We start from the raw sequence: 24,565 nt of genomic DNA on the forward strand, positions 1-24,565 counted from the left end.
AGTACAATGTTTTTGTTATACATCAATTTAGCATTCTAGTCACAGTGGATATGACTTTACTGAAGTTGCAAAATACATTTTTATGCATTTGTTATTTTTTAGTTTCTTCTACTACTACTACTACTCAAGTGGCACACTGTAACTTTTGTAATCCTCTATGGTGTCTGCAAAAAATACTAGTTGTGGTTATTTGTTCGGCCTCTTGTCTTGCCTGAAAATGGAGACCCAGAAATGGAGAGAAAGTCAGAAGAGACTTCTGTCATTGTATCCGCTGGGTCCACCACCCTTCATCGACATTATATTGAAATATCAAAGGTGAGGCAGATCTGCACCGACATATTGTAAAGAGCACTGAAGTGAGTGGAGGAACGAGGGGAAGAGCAAGAGGAAGCAGAAAACTGTGGGGTATAGACAGACAAAGCAAAGGAGGCAAGGGACCTGATGCTAAAATAGAAGTGTGTGTAGGTGACTGAAAGGCAGTGGCTGGCAAAGTCATAGTACAACAGGCAATCATAATTTCTAAGCCACTAGTGAGAGAAGCTGGAGAGCAGGACAAGTGGAAGGAAATCTTATTCACACAGGGCTGAGGCAAAGAATGTTGGGAACATATGTGCTGAGAGAGGCTGCGAACTCAAGAAAGGATGTTAAAAACACCAGCAAACTATAAAGGCCCCAAACATGGTCAATAGTTACTTTGGGACTGGATACACCATTGACCACCACTGTCTTGATTCATGCTCAATCATCCACCTAAGGAAATCCAAAAAAGTTGATTCTGTTCATCTGGATGTAGTGTTTTCAGTGGGCGCCGACTCCTTGCAACTTCAAAAGATTTCCAATTTGGGGACTAATTGCAAGTGGTTGCAATAACTTGTTTTGATGGCAAGGTCACCTGGTGGGAGGCAACACATCCAAAGGGTCATGTGCTGACTGACTGCAAATACTCTCAGACACATTGGCGAAGATGTACCATCTAATTTATAAAACAAGACAGATTATTAGAACTTTGCGATGATTAGTGCAACTCATCTGTGATGCATCACTTTCGGAGACTTAACTCAGCTATATTCCTATATAAACCCAAGGCTGGTTAATGCCTTTAATTTGCAGTTAAATGGCCGTCGTGTGGTATCTTCAAATCTATAATTTCAAATCTGTGATGTCCTGGCTGGACACTGAATGTAACCCAGAATTAGTAAATTGGTATATTTAGTATGCAAACAGAAGTATAGATTATTTGTAATTGAGTTTCATAATATGTGCTACAGTCATTTAGTTTTACCGTGATACCTCCAAAATATAAACGTGATGTTTCCTGTCATCATAAGAATCCTTGTGATGAAGCATCCAAACTGAATATGACTGAGGTTGTTTGAACCAAGATTTAACCTCTTTACAGTTGTATTCAAAATCACCCCCAAAGCCAATTTTTTGCAAATAACCTATAAACTCTTCATAGCCATGTATATCCAAAGAAGACAAATGACAACGACACCTCCCTTGAATGATAAACACATTCATGATTAGGCAGATACATCTCTAATTTTGTGTCAATATAGTCACATAAGAAAACAACTTTGAGTTCTTTTATGTAACAACAGCTATTTCTACAGTTATTTATGGAAACTACAGTTTGTTTTAATTCAAATTATTTTAAGACTTCAGTTTTTTAATATAAATTAAATAACTTTAAATAGCTTTGAGTGACCGGTGTGTGGTTCTTTTGTCTTGTTAAAAGTGTTTGTCCAGAATAACACCCTAAGGACTCAGCTCTTCAGTCTTACAGGTGTGTATGTGTTATATTTTAAGCTTCTTTAAGTTAGCTAAATTTGTCATCCTATTTAACCTCCTAAGACCCGAACTCTTCCACGGCATGCATTTTTAATTTCTCTTTGATATTTGGGCTGATTGGGGCCCGATGAATGTAAAAACAAAGAATTACCAGATTTTTTTTTTACATTGTTTTTGTTTGTAAGACAAATAAGAGCCACATATGAGGATATTCGTTTAAAATTTTGATAGAACAGTAGCAGTATAATGTCCTCGTAAGTGGATATCAGGCCCTTGTAGAGCATAATTGAGTATTTTGGGCTAAATAACCCAAAACGTGATGTCCACATATGTGGACGCCAGGTCCTAGGAGGTTAATGACCTTTGCTAATCACACTAATCAGTCATTGTTGGGCTCAAGACAATCCAAATATAATGTTTTTTAAAAATACTTAAAATACTTTCTAAATGTGCCATAAACATATCTGGAGAAGCACACACTATCACATCTCAGCTGTTATGAAGGCATGAGGTCTCCTCTGCTACTATATTGCCCTTTAGAACTGTAACATTATTGCTTCTAATTGTGCTAACACCGCAGTGTTCTGACATTCAAGAGCAACATTATTACCCCATCGTCAGAATCTAGCTGCATCATGTTACATAAAAAATGAGGGTTTACAGATAAGTCAGCTTTAAATTTCCTGAGAATACAGTTTAGAATATACAGAGCTGATGATACATCTATGAAGCAGCTTTCAACAGATTCCAGTATTCTTTAAGACTGCTGTTGTACAAGAGGTTCATTTTGTCAGACTTCACATTCACCATAGCAGCTTTCCTCATATTACCAAGATTTGTGGTGTCGGATGTTTTGTAGTTTATTTTAAAAACTGCATCTGGTCATTACTATTAAAAGTAACTTAGTAAATATTTAATGATTTTCTAGTGCTATTGGCATAGTATATATAATATGGTTAAAGGTAGGGCAATGCCAGTCAGTTAGTTACACCGTCAAACTGAAATATTTCAACATTTGTTGGATAGATTATAACAAAAGGTAATCTCAGTATTCCAATCTATAATTACTGTGTACTTTTTATTAAGTGCTAAAAAGAAATTATTAGGGTTGTGGTAAATATTTTGTCAGTGCTGGCTTTTATTTCGAATGATCATTATAAAATGCTATCTTACATAGGCATTAAACAGAGGAAGAAATATGCCAGAGCATAGCAGCTATTAATGCTGTCATTTAATAGAAAAATTTTGAAACTTTGCAGAACTACATTTCTTCTATAATATGCTTAATAAAGTAGAAAAAAATGGAATACAATCTTAAAAATCTTAGGCCAATAAATCCTAAATAGGTTCAATAGAGTTTGTGACTGTCACATTTAGACACTGAGCTCATGATAAATGTAAAGCAGAGCTGGTCAAACGGCTATTTGAGCACCTGAAGTTGGTCTTGATCTGTCCAGCAGCTTGGCTCATACAGTAGCATGCAAACTGTGGCCGCTCAGCATAATAAGCACAGTTAACAATGAATCTACAGAGTAGCTGAGGTGAATAATTGGAACGGAGGCTTTTTGTGTGTATATGTAGAACTGTATATATATCTGAAAGATGGTCCTTTTGAAATGTTCTTTTATTAAGAGCATGCAAAACTAATTTCAAGTATTCATATCTTAGTGCTTTAAGTTTCTTTTTTCTACAAATTTTTATAAACAAATAGAGCTAAAATGAAGCTGACTGAGCAGTTCAGAATGTAAGATGTGTGGTGTAACTCAAGCTTATGAGGTGTATTTAATTATACAAAAATATTACTGGATAATTATTGAGGCAAGCACAGATCATTCATAATTTAGAGAGTGCAAATGAACTTTTATTGATTATGGCTGTATACATGTCGGACGTATTAGTTAATCAATATCTTAATACTGTTGTGGATAGTAGTTTAAAATGTGGCTAATTAAGTTCATTAAATGTGACTAGCTAATTAGCTTTCTGAGAGAAGTTCAGGGTGGGTTTGAGAGAAATATCACTTCCTTTTGGTTTAATTGCTTTTTGAAAACTTGGGCTACCTGACCATGATGTAGTCACAAGTTAGCCCTTGAAATACTGTCAGTATATATATATATATATATATATATATATATATATATATATATATATATATTTGTGATTCAAGCTGCAATGGTTGCACGATATATATATATAAGATAAGATAAGATAAGATAAGATAAGATAAGATAAGATAAGATAACCTTTATTAGTCCCACACGTGGGAAATTTGTTTTGTCACAGCAGGAAGTGGACAGTGCAAAAGTTATGAGGCAAAAATTAGAATACAATAAGAATAAATACAGTACACAACTGTACAGAATAGAATAAAATAAAATACTATATACAGTAGAATAAAATAAAATAAATATACAATAAGATAAAAATAGAATACAAATACAAATACTATATACAACTGAGTAAAAATACAACGATGACAGAAAGGATTATTGCACTTAGTATTATTGCATATGTATGGATGTGTGTGCTTGATCAGTTAAAGTCTTTATTATGGAGTCTGACAGCAGTGGGGAGGAAAGACCTGCGAAATCTCTCCGTCCCACACCGTGGGTGCCGCAGTCTCCCACTGAAGGAGCTGCTCAGTGCTGTCACAGTCTGCTGCATGGGGTGGGAGATGTTGTCCATCAGGGATGACAGCTTAGCCGCCGTTCTCCTGTCACTCACCACCTCCACTGGGTCCAGAGGGCATCCTAGAACAGAGCTGGCCCTTCGGATCACCCTGTTCAGTCTCTTCCTGTCCCCAGCAGATACATATATATATATACTGGCTGAAGAAGCTGACTGCACTCCACGAGCGTCTGGCAGCACAAATGAACCAGCTGCTAGTTAACGAGAGACACCCGGAATGGCTAACTGAAGGCCGGACGGTCCTGATCCCCAAGGACCCCAAGAAGGGACCGGTCCCCTCCAACTACCGACCAATAACCTGCCTCAGTACTACATGGAAGCTCCTGTCAGGCATCATATCGGCTAAGATGAACAGGCACATGGGTCAATACATGAGCGGGACACAGAAAGGAATTGGCAAGAATACCAGAGGCGCAAAACACCAGCTACTGGTAGACAGAACAATCAGCCGAGACTGCAAGACCAGACTGACCAACCTGTGCACTGCCTGGATTGATTACAAGAAGGCCTATGACTCAATGCCCCACAGCTGGATACTGGAATGCCTAGAATTGTACAAGATCAATGGGACCCTAAGAGCCTTCATCAGGAACTCAATGGGGATGTGGCGTACAACACTAGAGGCCAACTCCAAGCCCATAGCACAAGTCACCATCAAGTGCGGGATCTACCAAGGAGATGCTCTGTCCCCACTGCTGTTCTGCATAGGCCTGAACCCCCTCAGTGAGATCATTAACAAGACTGGCTACGGATACCGACTACGGAACGGAGCAGTTGTCAGCCACCTCCTGTACATGGATGACATCAAGCTGTATGCCAAGAGTGAACGAGACATCGATTCACTGATCCACACTACCAGGCTATACAGCAATGACATTGGAATGTTGTTCGGACTGGAGAAGTGTAGTCGGATGGTAACAAAGAGAGGGAAGGTAGTCAGAACTGAGGGGATTGAACTACCAGAAGGCAACATTGCAGACATAGAGGACAGTTACAAGTACTTGGGGATCCCGCAGGCGAATGGGAACCATGAAGAGGCCGCTAGAAAAGCTGCAACCACCAAGTACCTGCAGAGGGTCAGGCAAGTCCTGAGGAGTCAGCTGAATGGTAAGAACAAGATCCGGGCCATCAACACGTACGCCCTGCCCGTGATCAGGTACCCTGCTGGGGTAATAGGCTGGCCAAAGGAGGAGATAGAAGCCACTGACATAAAGACAAGAAAGCTCCTTACCATGCATGGAGGGTTTCACCCCAAGTCCAGCACCCTGAGGCTGTACGCTAAGCGGAAGGAAGGGGGCCGGGGACTGGTGAGTGTCAGCACCACAGTCCAGGATGAGACAAGGAACATCCAAGAATACATTGGGAAGATGGCCCCAACTGACCGAGTGCTCAGTGAATACCTCAGGCAGCAGAAACCCAAGAAAGAGGAGGGAGACGAGGAACCATCATGGAAGGACAGGCCCCTGCACGGTATGTACCACCGGCAGATAGAGGAGGTGGCTGATATCCAGAAATCCTACCAGTGGCTGGACAAAGCTGGACTGAAAGACAGCACAGAGGCACTAATCATGGCAGCACAAGAACAAGCTCTGAGCACAAGATCCATAGAGGCTGGGGTCTATCACACCAGGCAAGACCCCAGGTGCAGGCTGTGTAAAGATGCCCCAGAGACAATCCAGCACATAACAGCAGGGTGCAAGATGCTAGCAGGCAAGGCATACATGGAACGCCATAACCAAGTGGCCGGCATAGTGTACAGGAACATCTGTGCCGAGTATAACCTGGAAGTCCCGAGGTCAAAATGGGAGATGCCCCCAAGGGTGGTGGAGAATGACCGAGCTAAGATCCTGTGGGACTTCCAGATACAGACGGACAAAATGGTGGTGGCTAACCAACCGGACATGGTGGTGGTAGACAAACAGAAGAAGACGGCCGTAGTGATCGATGTAGCGGTTCCGAATGACAGCAATATCAGGAAGAAGGAACACGAGAAGCTGGAGAAATACCAAGGGCTCAGAGAAGAGCTCGAGAGGATGTGGAGGGTGAAGGTAACAGTGGTCCCCGTGGTAATCGGAGCACTAGGTGCGGTGACTCCCAAGCTAGGCGAGTGGCTCCAGCAGATCCCGGGAACAACATCGGAGATCTCTGTCCAGAAGAGCGCAGTCCTGGGAACAGCTAAGATACTGCGCAGGACCCTCAAGCTCCCAGGCCTCTGGTAGAGGACCCGAGCTTGAAGGATAAACCGCCCGCAGGGGCGTGCTGGGTGTTTTTTTTATATTTATTTATTTATTTATTTATTTTACTTAATGATGATATGGTAAACCAGCAGCAGTAGCTTATGAGAACATGATCACATCTTATGAATTTTTTTTGGTACCACTTTACAATAAGGCTCCCCTTATAGATGCTAATAAATAGTTTATAGCTATATTATTAATTAATTTGTAAATGCTTTATAAACCATTATTAATGGTTTATTATGCATTAGTTAAGGGTGAGAAAGAGGAAAAAAACTGACCGGTTTCTTGCCAAATAGTGAGCCAAATGTGTTCACCTATATATTTCATCTAGAGTTGCTATATTAAACATTTCAGACTAAGTTACTATCCTGTAAGCACAATCAGCATTTGTAAACATATTTTTTATCATATAAAATTGTACTTCAGAAATGCATTATAAATATCCACAACTATCAATCGGAGCTTTGTAGTAAAGTGTAAAGCATAAAACCATTTATTAATCACTAATAAACATTTATAAATGACAAAAGATAGCTTTGTCGTAAAGTTTAAAACATGTCAACATTTATTAAGGACTAATAAACATTTATAAATGCCAAATGGGAGCCTTATTGTAAAGTGTAAAGCATAACACCATTTATTAATCACTAATAAACATTTATAAATGACAAAAGATAGCTTTCTCGTAAAGTTTAAAACATGTCAACATTTATTAATCACTAATAAACATTTATAATTGCCAAAAGTGAGTCTTAAATGTATAATGTCACCATTTATAACACTTAGACCTAAATTACAATCAGTGCTTGAAATAACATTTAACTACTGTCAAAAATGGCAATGTATTGTAAGTGTCACGGCGAGTGAGGTGAGCCGTGTGGAGGCAATGAAGGAGGATCCAAACGCAGGCAGTCGTGGTTTATTGAGCATGAAAGTAAATACAAACGGCAAAGGGAGCTATGACTAACTAGACTGGGAACAAACTAACTACAGAACACGAACCTGAACATGAGCAGAAACACTTGGCGGTTGACAGCAGGGAAACACACAGATGACGCAGGGTGGAATACACAGACGGACCAGCAACTACAATGACGGCAGACATGACTTAAATACACGGAGAATCACAGGGGAATTACACACAGGTGGTGGACACAGCTGGGAATGATCAACAAGACGAGACAAAGGTAAAACTGAACACACTCACATGAGACGCAGACCATCACAATAAAACAGGAACAAGAAACCATCACACTAAGACACAAACTCGACAGAGAGACAGACAGACAATGGCACATGGAGCTAGACAAATACTAAGCAGACACAACCGAAGAACAAATCCTAAACACCACAGAAACATGAAACTCAAATAATAAACATCATCATCATCAACACTACAAGAGAACAAGAAAACAATCCCTGATGCAAACTAAAACATAATAAAACTCAAACTACTGGGTCCAACGGACCCAGAACCGTGACAGTAAGAGTAACACATGTAACATTAAATGTGTTTTTTAAAGATCGAGCTGAGTCAAGTTAAGCCAAGCTAGGTAGGTGCAAGTGGAAAAGGACTATTAGAGATCAAAAAGTCTGATCGAAATTGAGGCCATTCAATTTCGGTGTAAAGACGTTAAACTACATATGTGAAGGTCTCATAATGGTTTGACTTCTGCTGATAATTACCCACACCTTTTTTCCACCCCTTGGCTCATGTGATGTGTTTCATAGTTGGTCAACGACCCTGGTAAAGACAACCCGCTCTGGGTTTTAAATACCTGGGACTCTCCAACGTTTAGTTTTAGATCTAACGAAGGTTCTCAGAGGAGAGGTGAAAGGTCTTCAATGCACTTAGAGAATTCCAGCTGCTTTCTTTCAAAGCTCATCAGACTACCATGACGTGGATGACTGGGAACCCTTTTTTCTCATTTACTGTGTGCAGTCCCTCTGGAGTCATCCCTGTTGGAGCTTGTCAGTAGCAAAGTCCTGAAAGTACAAAAAGGAATACTGAAGAGAGCTTAACACCATTCCTGCTTGAATTTGAAGGCCGATTTAAGTCTATCCTTTCAGAGTTGAAGAGTTAAGGACATGCTACCTGTGGATCGTTGTTCTAGGCGTATGATTCTCGCTTTGGGTGCGAGAGGTCCCGGGTTTAAATCCCGGACGAGCCCCCTTAAAATCACAGACTCTTACCTTCATGGAATTCTTTGGTAAGACACATTCCTTCTGGGGCATTGTAAATGTGTTGGGTGCCAAACCATTCAATGTGATCTGTGACACCAATTTGTCCTTCTAAAATAACGTTTTTGATTTTGTGAAAGAGTAACTCTCATGACTCATTGAGTGATGCCATTGACTGCACAGTCCCTGCCACGCAATCTGTATATGTCACATTTTGAGATTGCCTTGGAAACCTTACTGGGCAGGTACTAAAAAAATACCTGTAACCAGGTACTATCACCTAATGGAAACTTTAAAGATCGAGCTGAGTCAAGTTAAGCCAAGCTAGGTAGGTGCAAGTGGAAAAGGGCTATTAGAGATCACAAAGTCTGATCGAAATTGAGGCCATTCAATTTCGGTGTAAAGACGTTAAACTACATATGTGAAGGTCTCATAATGGTTTGACTTCTGCTGATAATTACCCACACCTTTTTTCCACCCCTTGGCTCATGTGATGTGTTTCATAGTTGGTCAACGACCCTGGTAAAGACAACCCGCTCTGGGTTTTAAATACCTGGGACTCTCCAACGTTTAGTTTTAGATCTAACGAAGGTTCTCAGAGGAGAGGTGAAAGGTCTTCAATGCACTTAGAGAATTCCAGCTGCTTTCTTTCAAAGCTCATCAGACTACCATGACGTGGATGACTGGGAACCCTTTTTTCTCATTTACTGTGTGCAGTCCCTCTGGAGTCATCCCTGTTGGAGCTTGTCAGTAGCAAAGTCCTGAAAGTACAAAAAGGAATACTGAAGAGAGCTTAACACCATTCCTGCTTGAATTTGAAGGCCGATTTAAGTCTATCCTTTCAGAGTTGAAGAGTTAAGGACATGCTACCTGTGGATCGTTGTTCTAGGCGTATGATTCTCGCTTTGGGTGCGAGAGGTCCCGGGTTTAAATCCCGGACGAGCCCCCTTAAAATCACAGACTCTTACCTTCATGGAATTCTTTGGTAAGACACATTCCTTCTGGGGCATTGTAAATGTGTTGGGTGCCAAACCATTCAATGTGATCTGTGACACCAATTTGTCCTTCTAAAATAACGTTTTTGATTTTGTGAAAGAGTAACTCTCATGACTCATTGAGTGATGCCATTGACTGCACAGTCCCTGCCACGCAATCTGTATATGTCACATTTTGAGATTGCCTTGGAAACCTTACTGGGCAGGTACTAAAAAAATACCTGTAACCAGGTACTATCACCTAATGGAAACTTTAAAGATCGAGCTGAGTCAAGTTAAGCCAAGCTAGGTAGGTGCAAGTGGAAAAGGGCTATTAGAGATCACAAAGTCTGATCGAAATTGAGGCCATTCAATTTCGGTGTAAAGACGTTAAACTACATATGTGAAGGTCTCATAATGGTTTCACCTCTGCTGATAATTACCCACACCTTTTTTCCACCCCTTGGCTCATGTGATGTGTTTCATAGTTGGTCAACGACCCTGGTAAAGACAACCCCCTCTGGGGTTTAAATACCTGGGACTCTCCAACATTTAGTTTTAGATCTAACGAAGGTTCTCAGAGGAGAGGTGAAAGGTCTTCAAGGCACTTAGAGAATTCCAGCTGCTTTCTTTCAAAGCTCATCAGACTACCATGACGTGGATGACTGGGAACCCTTTTTTCTCATTCACTGTGTGCAGTCCCTCTGGAGTCATCCCTGTTGGAGCTTGTCAGTAGCAAAGGCCTGAAGGTACAAAAATGAATACTGAAGAGAGCTTAACACCATTCCTGCTTGAAATTAGTATTTAGTATTTATTTATTTATTGTCATTGTCAAGAACAATGAAATTGCGTTTGGGGCTTCCATACAACCCAAAAAAAGAAGAAAATAATAAATACCCCTTAAAACCCAAGTGTACATATTTAACCCAGTGTGACTCCAATGCAATAAGACAATCCTTAGCAATAATGTTCGTAGAAATTCAGACAAAGACCTGAGAAACATGACAAAATACAACAATGCAACCCATTCAATATTATTGTACTGTGAGATATGATATCAGATATGATAGTTATCTATTTAAGAAAGAGGGGGGGGGGGGGCAGGAGGGGGAAGAGAATAAAGATATGATGCACCAATGCAGACCAGTTCATTGCTATTAAGAAGTTGGATATGGTTATTGTCCGTGAGAGGGGGGCAGAGAGTTCAGGAGCCTCACAGCCTGTGGATACAGGCTGTTGGCCAGTCTGGATGTTCTGGCCTGTATAGACCTGTACCTTCTCCCTGAGGGCAGCAGATGGAAAAGGTGGCGCGCAGGGTGATGTTGGTCCCGCAGGATACTGTGCACCCTCCTCAGACAGCGAGTGGGGAAGATATTACTGATCTCTGGCAGACTTGTTCCAATAATTCTGCCAGCTTCTTTCACCACCCGCTGGAGTGCTTGCTGATCGGCCTTGGTGCAGCTGGGGAACCACACTAGAAATCCATACGTCAGAACGCTGCTGATGGCACAGTTATAGAAGTTCAACATCAGAGATCTGGGAATGTGTGCGCTCCGCAGTCTCCTCAGGTAGTAGAGGCGCTGTTGGGCCTTCCGTACAACTGAGGTGATATGGTTGCCCCAGGACAGGTCCTCGGTCACAGTTACCCCCAAGAATTTAAAACTGCTCACCCTCTCCACCGCCTCACTGCCAATGAAGAGAGGCAGATGGTTGTTATGACCCCTCTTCCGGAAATCTACAATGATCTCCTTGGTCTTTTTGGTGTTTAAGACCAAGTTATTGTCGTGGCACCATGACTCTAGTTGTTGCACCTCTGTCCTATAGTTTGTCTCATCATTGTTGGATATAAGTCCGAGCACTGTAGTGTCATCTGCAAACTTAACAATGAGATTGGACGCGCAGGAGGAAATACAGTCATGGGTGAAGAGAGTGTATAGCAGAGGGCTCAGAACACACCCCTGAGGGGCACCGGTGTTGACCACAAGGGTGGAAGAGGTGTTCTTACCCACTCTGACACTCTGTCTACGGTTAGTGAGGAAGTCCACAATCCAGTTGCACAGAGAGGAGTTAAGTCCCAGTTGGTGGAGTTTGGGACGGAGTTTGTATGGCCGGATGGTATTAAAAGCCGAACTGTAGTCTACAAAGAGGAGCCGTGCATAGGTGTTCCTGTGTTCCAAGTGCTTCAGTAATGTGTGCAGCACTGTGGCGATCGCATCCTCGGTTGACCGGTTCTCCCTGTATGCAAACTGGTGCGAGTCCAGGGATGGTGGAAAAGCAGCTCTGATGTGTTTAATGACCAGTCTCTCCAGGCATTTGGCGGGAATGGGGGTGAGTGCCACAGGTCTGAAATCGTTCAGACATGTGACATTGAAGGCCGATATAAGTCTATCCTTTCAGAGTTGCAGACTTAAACGCAGGCTTCCTGTGGCTCGTTGGTCTAGGCGTATGATTCTCGCTTTGGGTGCGAGAGGTCCCGGGTTCAAATCCCGGACGAGCCCCCTTAAAATCACAGGCTCTTAGCTTCATGGAATTCTTTGGTAAGACACATTCCTTCTGGGGCACTGTAAATGTGTTGGGTGCCAAACCATTCAATGTGATGTCTGACACCAATTTGTCTTTCTAAAATAACGTTTTTGATTTTGTGAAAGAGTCACTCTCATGACTCATTGAGTGATGCCATTGACTGCCCAGTCCCTGCCACGCAATCTGTATATGTCACATTTTGAGATTGCCTTGGAAACCTTACTGGGCAGGTACTAAAAAAATACCTGTAACCAGGTACTATCACCTAATGGAAACTTTAAAACACCAAACAGTCACCCACTCCAAAAAAAGTTCATGCCAGACTGGTTCAAACTGGAAATATTTTTTGTATGTCCTTAAATAAGCGTCCCAGTGGTCCATCAGGGTGTCGCGCTCCAGTTCCTCCTTAAGAAAAGTCAGTTTCTCTCGCTCCTTGTTAAGAAGGGCAGTTGCAGTAGGGGCAGGATTAGAAGAAGAATCTAAAGAACAAACAATTATTAAATTACAATACTAAAATAATTTATAATCTAAACTTGGGAAACTCAAATAAAATATTGATTAAAAACGGTTACAACTTGAATTTATAAAAAGCCACTTTGTAAAAATTATGTTATATACACATGTGGTGGTTCAGACATTTCTAAAACAAGGCAAATAATTCTTATGTGTACTGCCTTACCAGGGTGTTTAATATAAATTTAATGATGCACATAAACAAAACTAAAAATATACAACTAAGTGATATCAATCGTTTGGAATAACCAATAGTAATAGAGCTATTCACATGTTATGTGATGTTAGTTAGCCACTGTAGCTAGCAGCCAAATGGCTCGGTAGCTAGCTAGCTAGCATTATACTCACCTTCATGTCTAACTGCTGACGTCGTTGGCTTAGTGCAATCTAGATCATCCAGTCTCTGCTTTTTGTATCTCTTCGAACGTGTGCTAACTGTGTAAGTCGCAGACGCACACAAATTTTTATCTTCTGCTCCATCCATGGCGCAGCAACTTGAACGAGCGCCTTCAGTGTGTCTGTTCGTGCCCCTTTGGCTTGACCTTCCAGAGCGCTCCACTGCCTGTCACGCTCTGAGAGGAGGGGCTTTCCTTAATAAAGTTAACTGTGATTGGATGGTTGTATAAGCTCCTGTGGCGAGACGAGGTTGGGATATAAAGTAAATACTCTTCAGTTTTAAAGAACGACAACGCCACCCTGGGAATTTCACCCAGAGAATACTGGAAATGACACTAAATCACCAAAAAGGCACTTAGGTTCGCTATACTCAATCCAGAGACGAGGTTCAATAATAAACAAATTGACAATTTATTGGTAATTATTTAAAACACCGAATAAAAACATAATCATAAATATTCAAATACAAATATGCTTAAAAAGGTATTCAGAGCTGAGGCTTACCAGTGGAGGGGCAGGGATGCCACACACACAACTAAAGAAAGAAAACACACCAAAACACAAGTGCAACACACTATCACACACTCACACTAATAAACTAGACAAGGCAGGTGTGTACACTCAAGGGATCCCACCACCAAGGCACCCTAGTCTCCTCCACGTCGGCACTCCGCATCTGAATAAAAGAAACAAAGAAAATGTTAATATATTACAACAAACTAATGTGTAGCACCGGGGGATAACCCAACTGCAGGACCACACTGGTGATCTACAGCTAGAAAAAGGGCCTCCCACCAGTGGTGTAACAGAAAATCCAAACTACAAATCAAAAAGCAATAAAACAACATACAATCTGAATAAAACTCTAAAATCTGGAGCAAACGGAATCGCCGTACTGCTCCAACTTGCCGTCCACACGACGATAAGTTAACAGTCAATCAATATGCACGCCAGCTGACTCCGATAACCGGCATGCATATGGCCGTTGTCCACGCCGACGTCCACTGTAAAAGCTGACAGCAGCAGGGAAAGAATTCTCACAACGGGAACAGACGGTAAAAGCACAGCAAGGCAAAACAGCAGCACTTCAGTTCGCGTAGCTTGGCGCAAAACTAAGGCCCACACTTCCTGCGAAACATAATAAATAATTACTATAAAAGAACAATAGAAGGCAGAGAGCGTAACAAAAGTTGATTACGTACCAAATAAGCCGGGTCACAGAACGTAAGCAGAATAGCTCAGAGGAGGCTTCTATAGCTACGACCAGCCGCGATGGGGGCTTCAGAAGAATAACCCGCAAATGATCTCCACCACACCGAGGGGAAGTCAGGTGACCAAAAAGGAGATCACAGGCAAGCGACGCAGAGACACTCAAATGGCCACTATTTATACCAGCGCCCCCTAATGGGCCAGGCTGAAAGTGGGTTGGACCGAAGGATAACATTCATCCTGCCACATTCTACCCCTCCTTCTTGCATCGTCGCCCCGACGATGAAAAGACACCCAGATTAGTCCCAAGGCCTAAAAAATGCAGAGACAGCATGTACCCTAAGCTCAGAAATAGAATCAGCAGCCCCTTGTGCCACCTCCCCTGTTGGTCTTGGGAGATGATGGATGTTTGAATGCTGGCCAGCTGTGGACCGGGTTGTTTTTCGCACCACCACATTTCTTGTATCAGAACTCGTAGAGGGAGCAGGAAGAGAGCTAGATGGAACTGGTGCTACACTCGGAGTAACTGTACAAGTGGCTGGGACATCGGAAGTTCGGTCTTCTGGCCGGAGCAACAACTCAGGGCTACGTGGAATCACTGCCACTGGGCTGTAAGATGGTGAAACATTTACTTGAGGAGCTCCTACGCTCAGGAATAACAGGTCACTGTCACTTGATGAGTCATGTCCCGGTTCTGGGGAGGATATTTCTGGGCCACGTGGGCTACTGCTTGGAGCAGGCCCTTCTGATGGTGTGGCTGCCGTTATCACAGCCTTCAACAAGGTACGATGAACATGCTTCACGCTGCTGGGATCATCTGCAGGTGCGATGGTATATACTACCCCACCTCCTTTAGGTGCCTTCAGGATTCTATATACCGCTGGTTTCCATCGATCTTGGATTTTACATCTCCCTCTTCCACTCAAATCGCGCAGGAACACCAACTGGCCGTCATTCAATGGTGCCTCTTTCACCTTTTTGTCATGGTGCCTCTTTCTGCGGTCGGCAGCCAATTGCAATCGTTCCTTGGCTCCTTCATGTACAACCTGTAGCCGGGCTTGATGCTCCTGAATCCACTCGTGCACATCTCCACTGATGGGGTCCGGTACTCTGCCCAACAGAAAGTCCACTGGCAACCTGGGTTCTTGCCCAAACATCAATAAAAATGGAGTTTCCCCAGTAGCCTGATGGGGAGTGGTATTATAACAGTAGAGTAACTGGGGCAAACATACATTCCAGTCTCTTTTTCTGGACACTGGCAGGGTCCGCAACAAATTGTGCAAAGTCCTATTAAAACATTCACACTGACCATTTCCAGCCGGATGATAAGGAGTAGTGTGGGACTTCTCGATACCATAAAACCTGCAGAGCTGCTGGATCAGGGAGCTTTCAAAGTTACGACCCTGATCGGAATGGATACGCGCTGGTACACCAAACTTCGAAAACCACTCAGTCACGAGAACCTGGGCCACTGTAGCAGCACATTGGTCACGAGTGGGGACAGCCAATGTATACTTGCTGAAAACATCAGTCATCACCAAAACGTTCTCCAGCCCATTCCGGGAAGGTTCGAGCAAGGTGTAATCAATGGCCAAGATTTCATTTGGTCGAGAAGCCAACAAATGTCCCATGAAACTTTGAGCTGCTGGTTGGGTGTCTTTTGCAACTTGGCAACGTTCGCATCTCTGACACCAACGAGCTACCTCAGCAGACATACCTGGCCAGTAGCACCGTGAGCGGAGAAGCGCTAGGGTCCTTTCCACACCTTGATGGCCGTGCTCCTGATGAACATGAGTCAACACCTGCTCAATTAGTGCACTAGGCAGCAAAAGCTGAAGTACCACCTCGGCACCGTCAGGGAGATGAACCTGACGATACAGAACTCCTTCCCTTTCAATCAGATGATCCCATTGTCGTAGCAGCACCAGAGCAAGTGGAGCAAGCTGCTGCCGCTCCTCAAAGCTGGGTCGCTGCTTCCGTCTCCAGAACACCAAGATCTCCTTTATCACTGGGTCGACCTGTTGGAGGGCATGAAGATCAGGAGTAGTGAGATGGGGCAAAACCGTAATGGCAGCTTGTGATACCTCAGCTGGTCCCAGCCGCAAGGCTTGTTGAAGAGGTCCAGGCAAGGCTGTACCAGGAACCATGGCTTTAATCTCCTGAGGATCAGGTGGATGCTGGCGAGATAAAGCGTCTGCGTTCTTATTACTCCTTCCTGACCTGTACTTTAAGTCGAAGTCGAACTAAGCGAGCTGAGCTGCCCAGCGCTGTTCAGTAGCCCCAAGTTTAGCAGAAGACAAGTGACTAAGAGGATTGTTGTCGGTGTAAACAATACACTTATGGCCCAACAAGTACTCTCTAAATTTCTCAGTCATGGCCCACTTAAGTGCCAAAAACTCCAGCTTCATTGAGCTATAATTTAGCATATTGCGCTCAGTGGGCCTCAAACCCCGACTGGCATAGGCTATTGGCCTCACCTTACCTCCCTGCTCCTGGGAAAGCACTGCCCCTAGGCCGGCATGGCTGGCATCCACTTCTAAAATAAAAGGCAAAGAGAAATCTGCATAAGCGAGCACTGGTGCTGTTGTCAGTTTAGTCTTTAATGCCTCAAAACTTTGAGCACACTCTGCAGTCCAGTTCTCCACGACACCATGCTCTGACCTCTTCTTTGATTTTCTGCCTCCCCACTCTGCCACCAGTCTATGCAGAGGTGCCGCCAACTTGGCAAAACCCTCCACAAAACGGCGATAATAGCTGGCAAACCCAAGGAAGGAGCGTAGTTCCGAAACAGTCTTAGGAGGCTGCCAGTTAGCCACCACTTCCACCTTGCTAGGGTCCGTAGAGACACCTTGATCGGAGATGACATGGCCTAGGTAGCGAACCTCCCGCTGGAAAAAGGCACATTTGGCAAGCTTGGCTTTTAAACCTTCCTGCTGAAGCCGACCTAGCACCACATCCAGCCGCTCAAGATGTTGCGATACTGTTGATGAAAAGATTACAATGTCATCAAGATAGAGAAGCAGAGACTGGCACTGTTGATCACCGAAAAGGCGTTGCATTAGTCTCTGGAAGGTGCTAGGGGCATTACAGAGCCCAAATGGCATTCGGTTCCATTCAAATAGGCCGAAAGGAGTACAGAAGGCAGTCTTGGGCCTATCCTCTTCCGTAACTGGGACCTGATTATAGCCACTTGCTAAATCCATGGTGGAAAACCAACGGGCACCAGTCAGCGCATCTAAGGATTCTTCAATGCGCGGCAGGGGGAATGCATCTTTCCTTGTCTTGTTGTTCAGTTGCCGATAATCAACCACATGCGCGGGCTGCCATCCTTCTTCTTAACGAGCACAATGGGAGAAGCATAGGGGCTGCTACTCTCTCTAATCACCTTGGCCCCTAACAACTGGTTAATATGCTCTTTCACAACCTCGTACTCTGAAGGGGGGATGCGCCTGTAACGCTGCCGCACGGGGATATCGTCTAAGAGTGGAATGTCATGGGAGATCAAGTTAGTGCAACCCAAATCAGTATCATGAGCAGAAAAGACAGAGCTGTATTTCTTAAGGAGAGACCTCACCCGTCCCTGTTCCTCTGCTGACAGTTTAGACAAATCAATCCCTTCCATCTGATCCTGCACAGTAGGAGTGGCGGTGTGAGATGCCATTGTGGCTACGTTAGGGGGTATTTCTGTCACACCAGCGGGCAAACTGACCACATGAACATCTTCCAGGGTCCCTATAACGGTCCTAGGGTAAAGCAAGACCGCCGTAGTCCCTACATTAACAACTGGTATGTATGCAGTACCTCTAACCACTCGAACCAATGCAGGGGACGCTAAAAGTCCAGCAGGCAAGTTAACATCAGTAGGTTCAAATAACACAGTGGCACCTGAATATTGCTCAGAACAGGTGGCGGCCACTACTTTCATTACACCACCCGGAATGCAACATGCTCGCTTACCCCTCACTCTCACATGGCCAGACAAATCCAGTGGGGCTCTTATACTAACGTCATGGCACTTTTGCAGCGCCTGCACAAGGGGTTTAGGGGCCTCGGTGACAAAGCCCAAACTAAACAATGCTTCACCGTGTTGCCCAAAGAGCTCGTGGTAACACTTCCGAATGACATTCATCCCCAATACACCCGGAACCGTGGAAGGTCCTGCACCTGGAGGATCTTTAACGACCAACACGCCACACTGTGGAAGAAACTTGTCACAGAGCTCTACACTTAGCTCGATATAGCCAAGGTAAGGAATGGACAACCCATTAGCCGCTTTAAGCTGCAACCAATGACAAGCTTGGAGACGCTCTTGACCCCAGGACTCAAAATGCTGGCGGAAAAAACTTTCAGTAATGGTAGAGACCATGGACCCCGTATCAACCAAACAAGGTACTTTTATACCGCCCATGTCCACATCTATATGAGGACAGGATGAAATTAATTTCGAGACTGCCTCTGGACCATTAGAAACAACCCTTGAGCCAATAGACACCCCACCCGAACTGTGGCTCGGCAATACGGAGGGTGCTAGTTTTCCGAAGCCGTATTTAAAGGAGAGTGCCTGCGATTATGCAGAGGGGCCTGCGAAGGAGGCCGGGAACGAGGAACGCGTTCCCCATCACACTCCCGAGCAACATGTCCAGGTTGCTGACAACGACGGCATATAATGGAGTCGCCCCGTCCTGAGCGAGGCATTCGATGGGGGCCCTGCAATCGAGCAATGCTCTGAGTGAGCTGATTAAGTTGCTCCTGCTGGCGCTTTAACAATTCCTTCATCTCGCTCATCTCAGACAAATGGGTAGACTGAGCTATTCCTGAGGGACCGCTATGGACCCCATACTGAATGCCATAAACAGAAGGGACAGAACTGCTTCTATGCCTAACGCCACTAGGCAACCCTTCACGTTCCCACCTAATAGCTTCCCCGCTAATCTCCAGCAATGTCAGTGTGGGCTGCCTCCTTACTAACTGCTTTAACTCCCGCCGCAAGGTACTATCTAAGACCTGTTCAACAAATTGATCTCTTAATAAAACGTCAGCATTGGGCATGCCATTGGGGGCACTCGATTTAACTTTCTCCATAAGACCCAAGAGAGCGAGGGAAAACTCTTGCAGTGTCTCACTTTCCTGCTGTTTTCTAGAGAAGAAAGCTTCCTGCAATGCTACATAGGATTCTGAACAGCCATAAAGTTCTTGCAATATAGTAATTATCTTAGCAGGATCAGTCCTCTCTGCACTAGAGCGATATTTAATCTCCTCACGTGCTTCTCCTTCTAGGTGGTCAAACAGGAAAAATGCTTTATCAGCCAAAGACAAATGACGTGCTCTAGCACAACCTTCTAATTCCTCCAACCATTCATTCAACCCTATACCTGATTTTCCTCTAAACATAGGGCATTTTCTGTCACGGGGCACAAAAACTAGTCTCTCTGCTACAGAGACACCAGCCGTTGGGGGGTTCACAGATGATGCAGTTGAAGTAGAAGGTGTAGCACTAGTACCTGACCCAACAGCCCTCTCCTGACGCAGCCTCTCGTTGTCTGCTTTCAGCTGCGCGATCAAGTCCCTGAGTTCCTGTAACTCTTCCTCCATCTCTGTAACACAGCTGTGAAATCCCACACCAAAGTAGCTGCTGCTTTGCCTTTATTCTGTACAAAATAATATAAAAAAACTATTTACGTTACACCAAACAAAAAAAGAAGAACACACGTCTCTGTTTTAAAGAGTATATTCTGTCGACAACGCCAAGTTTGTGGCGAGACGAGGTTGGGATATAAAGTAAATACTCTTCAGTTTTAAAGAACGACAACGCCACCCTGGGAATTTCACCCAGAGAATACTGGAAATGACACTAAATCACCAAAAAGGCACTTAGGTTCGCTATACTCAATCCAGAGACGAGGTTCAATAATAAACAAATTGACAATTTATTGGTAATTATTTAAAACACCGAATAAAAACATAATCATAAATATTCAAATACAAATATGCTTAAAAAGGTATTCAGAGCTGAGGCTTACCAGTGGAGGGGCAGGGATGCCACACACACAACTAAAGAAAGAAAACACACCAAAACACAAGTGCAACACACTATCACACACTCACACTAATAAACTAGACAAGGCAGGTGTGTACACTCAAGGGATCCCACCACCAAGGCACCCTAGTCTCCTCCACGTCGGCACTCCGCATCTGAATAAAAGAAACAAAGAAAATGTTAATATATTACAACAAACTAATGTGTAGCACCAGGGGATAACCCAACTGCAGGACCACACTGGTGATCTACAGCTAGAAAAAGGGCCTCCCACCAGTGGTGTAACAGAAAATCCAAACTACAAATCAAAAAGCAATAAAACAACATACAATCTGAATAAAACTCTAAAATCTGGAGCAAACGGAATCGCCGTACTGCTCCAACTTGCCGTCCACACGACGATAAGTTAACAGTCAATCAATATGCACGCCAGCTGACTCCGATAACCGGCATGCATATGGCCGTTGTCCACGCCGACGTCCACTGTAAAAGCTGACAGCAGCAGGGAAAGAATTCTCACAACGGGAACAGACGGTAAAAGCACAGCAAGGCAAAACAGCAGCACTTCAGTTCGCGTAGCTTGGCGCAAAACTAAGGCCCACACTTCCTGCGAAACATAATAAATAATTACTATAAAAGAACAATAGAAGGCAGAGAGCGTAACAAAAGTTGATTACGTACCAAATAAGCCGGGTCACAGAACGTAAGCAGAATAGCTCAGAGGAGGCTTCTATAGCTACGACCAGCCGCGATGGGGGCTTCAGAAGAATAACCCGCAAATGATCTCCACCACACCGAGGGGAAGTCAGGTGACCAAAAAGGAGATCACAGGCAAGCGACGCAGAGACACTCAAATGGCCACTATTTATACCAGCGCCCCCTAATGGGCCAGGCTGAAAGTGGGTTGGACCGAAGGATAACATTCATCCTGCCACACTCCTCTGCGTTTAAATTAAATTTGTTTTCCCTCCCTTTGGCAGCAGAACATATTTTTTTAGCATGAATCCAGCGGGTTAGATCTACATAACAAAGTCGGAGATACATTATAACAGGTGAGACAATCCTCTTTTTTGCGTGGGACTATTTTTGATTATAGGGCTTGTTTTATATAGCATGTGAAGTTCTTTAACTCTGAACCGATTTGCACTAGACTCCCATAGAGTATTTTACGGTGTTTCGAGGTGATAATAAAATAAATTACTCATTTTTTTCCACCAGAATGTCTTTGGGAATGAGATTGCGCACCAGAATAGAAGGAAAACAAACTAAATATAAGGCACTAAGGCTCATTAAATGGCTGCAGAAGAAACACCTGCTAAAAAAGAAGCTTAGATGTCCTGTTTGTCACCATAAGATGAAAATGATTTCCGTGGTGAAGAAAGACCAATATATGTGGTATGTATAATGCATGATAATGTAGTGCATGTAGTAAATATAACAAAATATTTCGGTTATCAATGCAAGAGGGAGCATTAACCTCTTTTCATTATTATTTTCTTCATACTTAATTTTGTGATTATCTTTTCAATTAATGCTCTTGTTTAAGGGTCCATTTCTTTACTTAACTCATTGATATGTTCTCAGGTGCTGCAAAAGAGCAAGTCATAGGAGAGTTTCCAGAACAATTAGAACTGGCTCCCTCTTTGAGAAATCAAAAACATCTCTTTTCAGTTGGATGAAGTTCATTTACAGGTATATGTAGATGTAGAGATTAATAGCAATGCACCTTTCATAATTGAACACCAATACGAGACTTGTGAAATAAAATTAGGGCCTCAGTAAGTAATAATTGCCTCAATTTCTATCACAGATTTTCACAAGGGCTCAGGCTCAGACAAGTAGATATGATCGATGATGAAGTGGCTGGCAGCTCCAGAACACTAAGTAGCATGGCAAGACACATTCGACATGTTTGTATACGTGCAATTAAAAGACACAGAATAAACAATGGACACCGTCTTGGTGGTGACAGAGAATTTGTGGTTATAGATGAAAGCTGTCTCCGTCATCAGCGAAAGGTTGGTAAACTGTCAGACAGGTTTGTTAGAATCAATGCAGATCTGACTGTGTCCTCTAAACATGGAAACCTTTACCATAAGTAAAAAAAATTAGTAGAAGCAACCATCTTTTTGAATGTTTCTTTGTAGATATTTAATTTTATTCTTTTTCATTTTAATTCTGTTTAATTTTATTCTTTTTGTTTTCAGTATGCACGTGGACGCTTTGGAAATGCATGGAAAAGGAAGAAATGGGTATTTGGAATGATGGGAATTAAAGACAAAAGGCGAAGGCTCGTGTTAAAACTTGTTGAAAAACGATCAAGGCGCCACCTTGTTCCTCTGATCAGACAGCATGTTAAGTTGGGTAGTGCCATTATCAGTGATGAGTGGAGAGCCTAGAAAAATGTTTTGACAAACATAGGGTACAGACATTACACTGTAAATCACAGCAGGTGGTTTGTAGATCCTCAATCTGGCAGTCATACACAGCATATCGAAAGGGCTTGGATGACCATCAAAGGACATGTCCGTAGACTAAGAGGAAATCGCACTGAGAAGTTGCTGGAGGAACACCTGATGGTTCTTGAGTGGTCATCTTGGCTTGGTTCGCGACACCCTGATGGACCACTGGGACGCTTATTTAAGGACATACAAAAAATATTTCCAGTTTGAACCAGTCTGGCATGAACTTTTTTTGGAGTGGGTGACTGTTTGGTGTTTTAAAAAACACATTTAATGTTACATGTGTTACTCTTACAATACATTGCCATTTTTGACAGTAGTTAAATGTTATTTCAAGCACTGATTGTAATTTAGGTCTAAGTGTTATAAATGGTGACATTATACATTTAAGACTCACTTTTGGCAATTATAAATGTTTATTAGTGATTAATAAATGTTGACATGTTTTAAACTTTACGACAAAGCTATCTTTTGTCATTTATAAATGTTTATTAGTGATTAATAAATGTTGACATGTTTTAAACTTTACGACAAAGCTATCTTTTGTCATTTATAAATGTTTATTAGTGATTAATAAATGGTGTTATGCTTTACACTTTACAATAAGGCTCCCATTTGGCATTTATAAATGTTTATTAGTCCTTAATAAATGTTGACATGTTTTAAACTTTACAACAAAACTCTCTTTTGTCATTTATAATGTTTAGTAGTCATTAATAAATGGTGTTATGCTTTACACTTTACAATAAGGCTCCCATTTGGCATTTATAAATGTTTATTAGTCCTTAATAAATGTTGACATGTTTTAAACTTTACAACAAAACTCTCTTTTGTCATTTATGTTTAGTAGTCATTAATAAATGGTGTTATGCTTTACACTTTACAATAAGGCTCCCGTTTGGCATTTATAAATGTTTATTAGTCATAAATAAATGGTGTCATGCTTTACACTTTACAATAAAGCTCCCATTTGGCATTTATAAATGTTTATTAGTCATACATAAATGGTGTCATGCTTTACACTTTACAATAAGGCTCCCATTTGGCATTTATAAATATTTATTATTCATTAATAAATGGTTTTATGCTTTACACTTTACAACAAAGCTCCGATTGATAGTTGTGGATATTTATAATGCATTTCTGAAGTACAATTTTATATGATAAAAAATATGTTTACAAATGCTGATTGTGCTTACAGGATAGTAACTTAGTCTGAAATGTTTAATATAGCAACTCTAGATGAAATATATAGGTGAACACATTTGGCTCACTATTTGGCAAGAAACCGGTCAGTTTTTTTCCTCTTTCTCACCCTTAACTAATGCATAATAAACCATTAATAATGGTTTATAAAGCATTTACAAATTAATTAATAATATAGCTATAAACTATTTATTAGCATCTATAAGGGGAGCCTTATTGTAAAGTGGTACCTTTTTTTTTTTTTTTACTTTCCCCCTTTTCTTGCTGTTCCCCTTTGTTGGCACCTCAGAACAGCAGTAACATGGCTTTACTTCTGCAGCTTAAATAACACAAGCCAAATCATCA

The 24,565-nt window shown here is 42.5% G+C and overlaps 1 non-coding gene and 1 pseudogene across 1 annotated transcript; both read left to right on the plus strand.

The window, feature by feature from the left end:
- Positions 1 to 12,300: 12,300 nt before the first annotated feature.
- trnap-ugg (transfer RNA proline (anticodon UGG)) lies at positions 12,301 to 12,372 on the plus strand. Its single transcript has one exon. It is a non-coding gene; the product is annotated as a tRNA-Pro (tRNA).
- Positions 12,373 to 21,771: 9,399 nt separating this feature from the next.
- LOC146625198 (uncharacterized) lies at positions 21,772 to 23,224 on the plus strand (annotated as a pseudogene).
- The last annotated feature ends 1,341 nt before the right edge of the window (positions 23,225 to 24,565 follow it).

This window comes from Diplotaxodon limnothrissa, linkage group LG9 (genome assembly GCF_057381915.1).
Source record: "Diplotaxodon limnothrissa isolate DT_005_m linkage group LG9, D_limnothrissa_male_GT1.1, whole genome shotgun sequence".
Lineage (NCBI taxonomy): Eukaryota > Metazoa > Chordata > Actinopteri > Cichliformes > Cichlidae > Diplotaxodon > Diplotaxodon limnothrissa.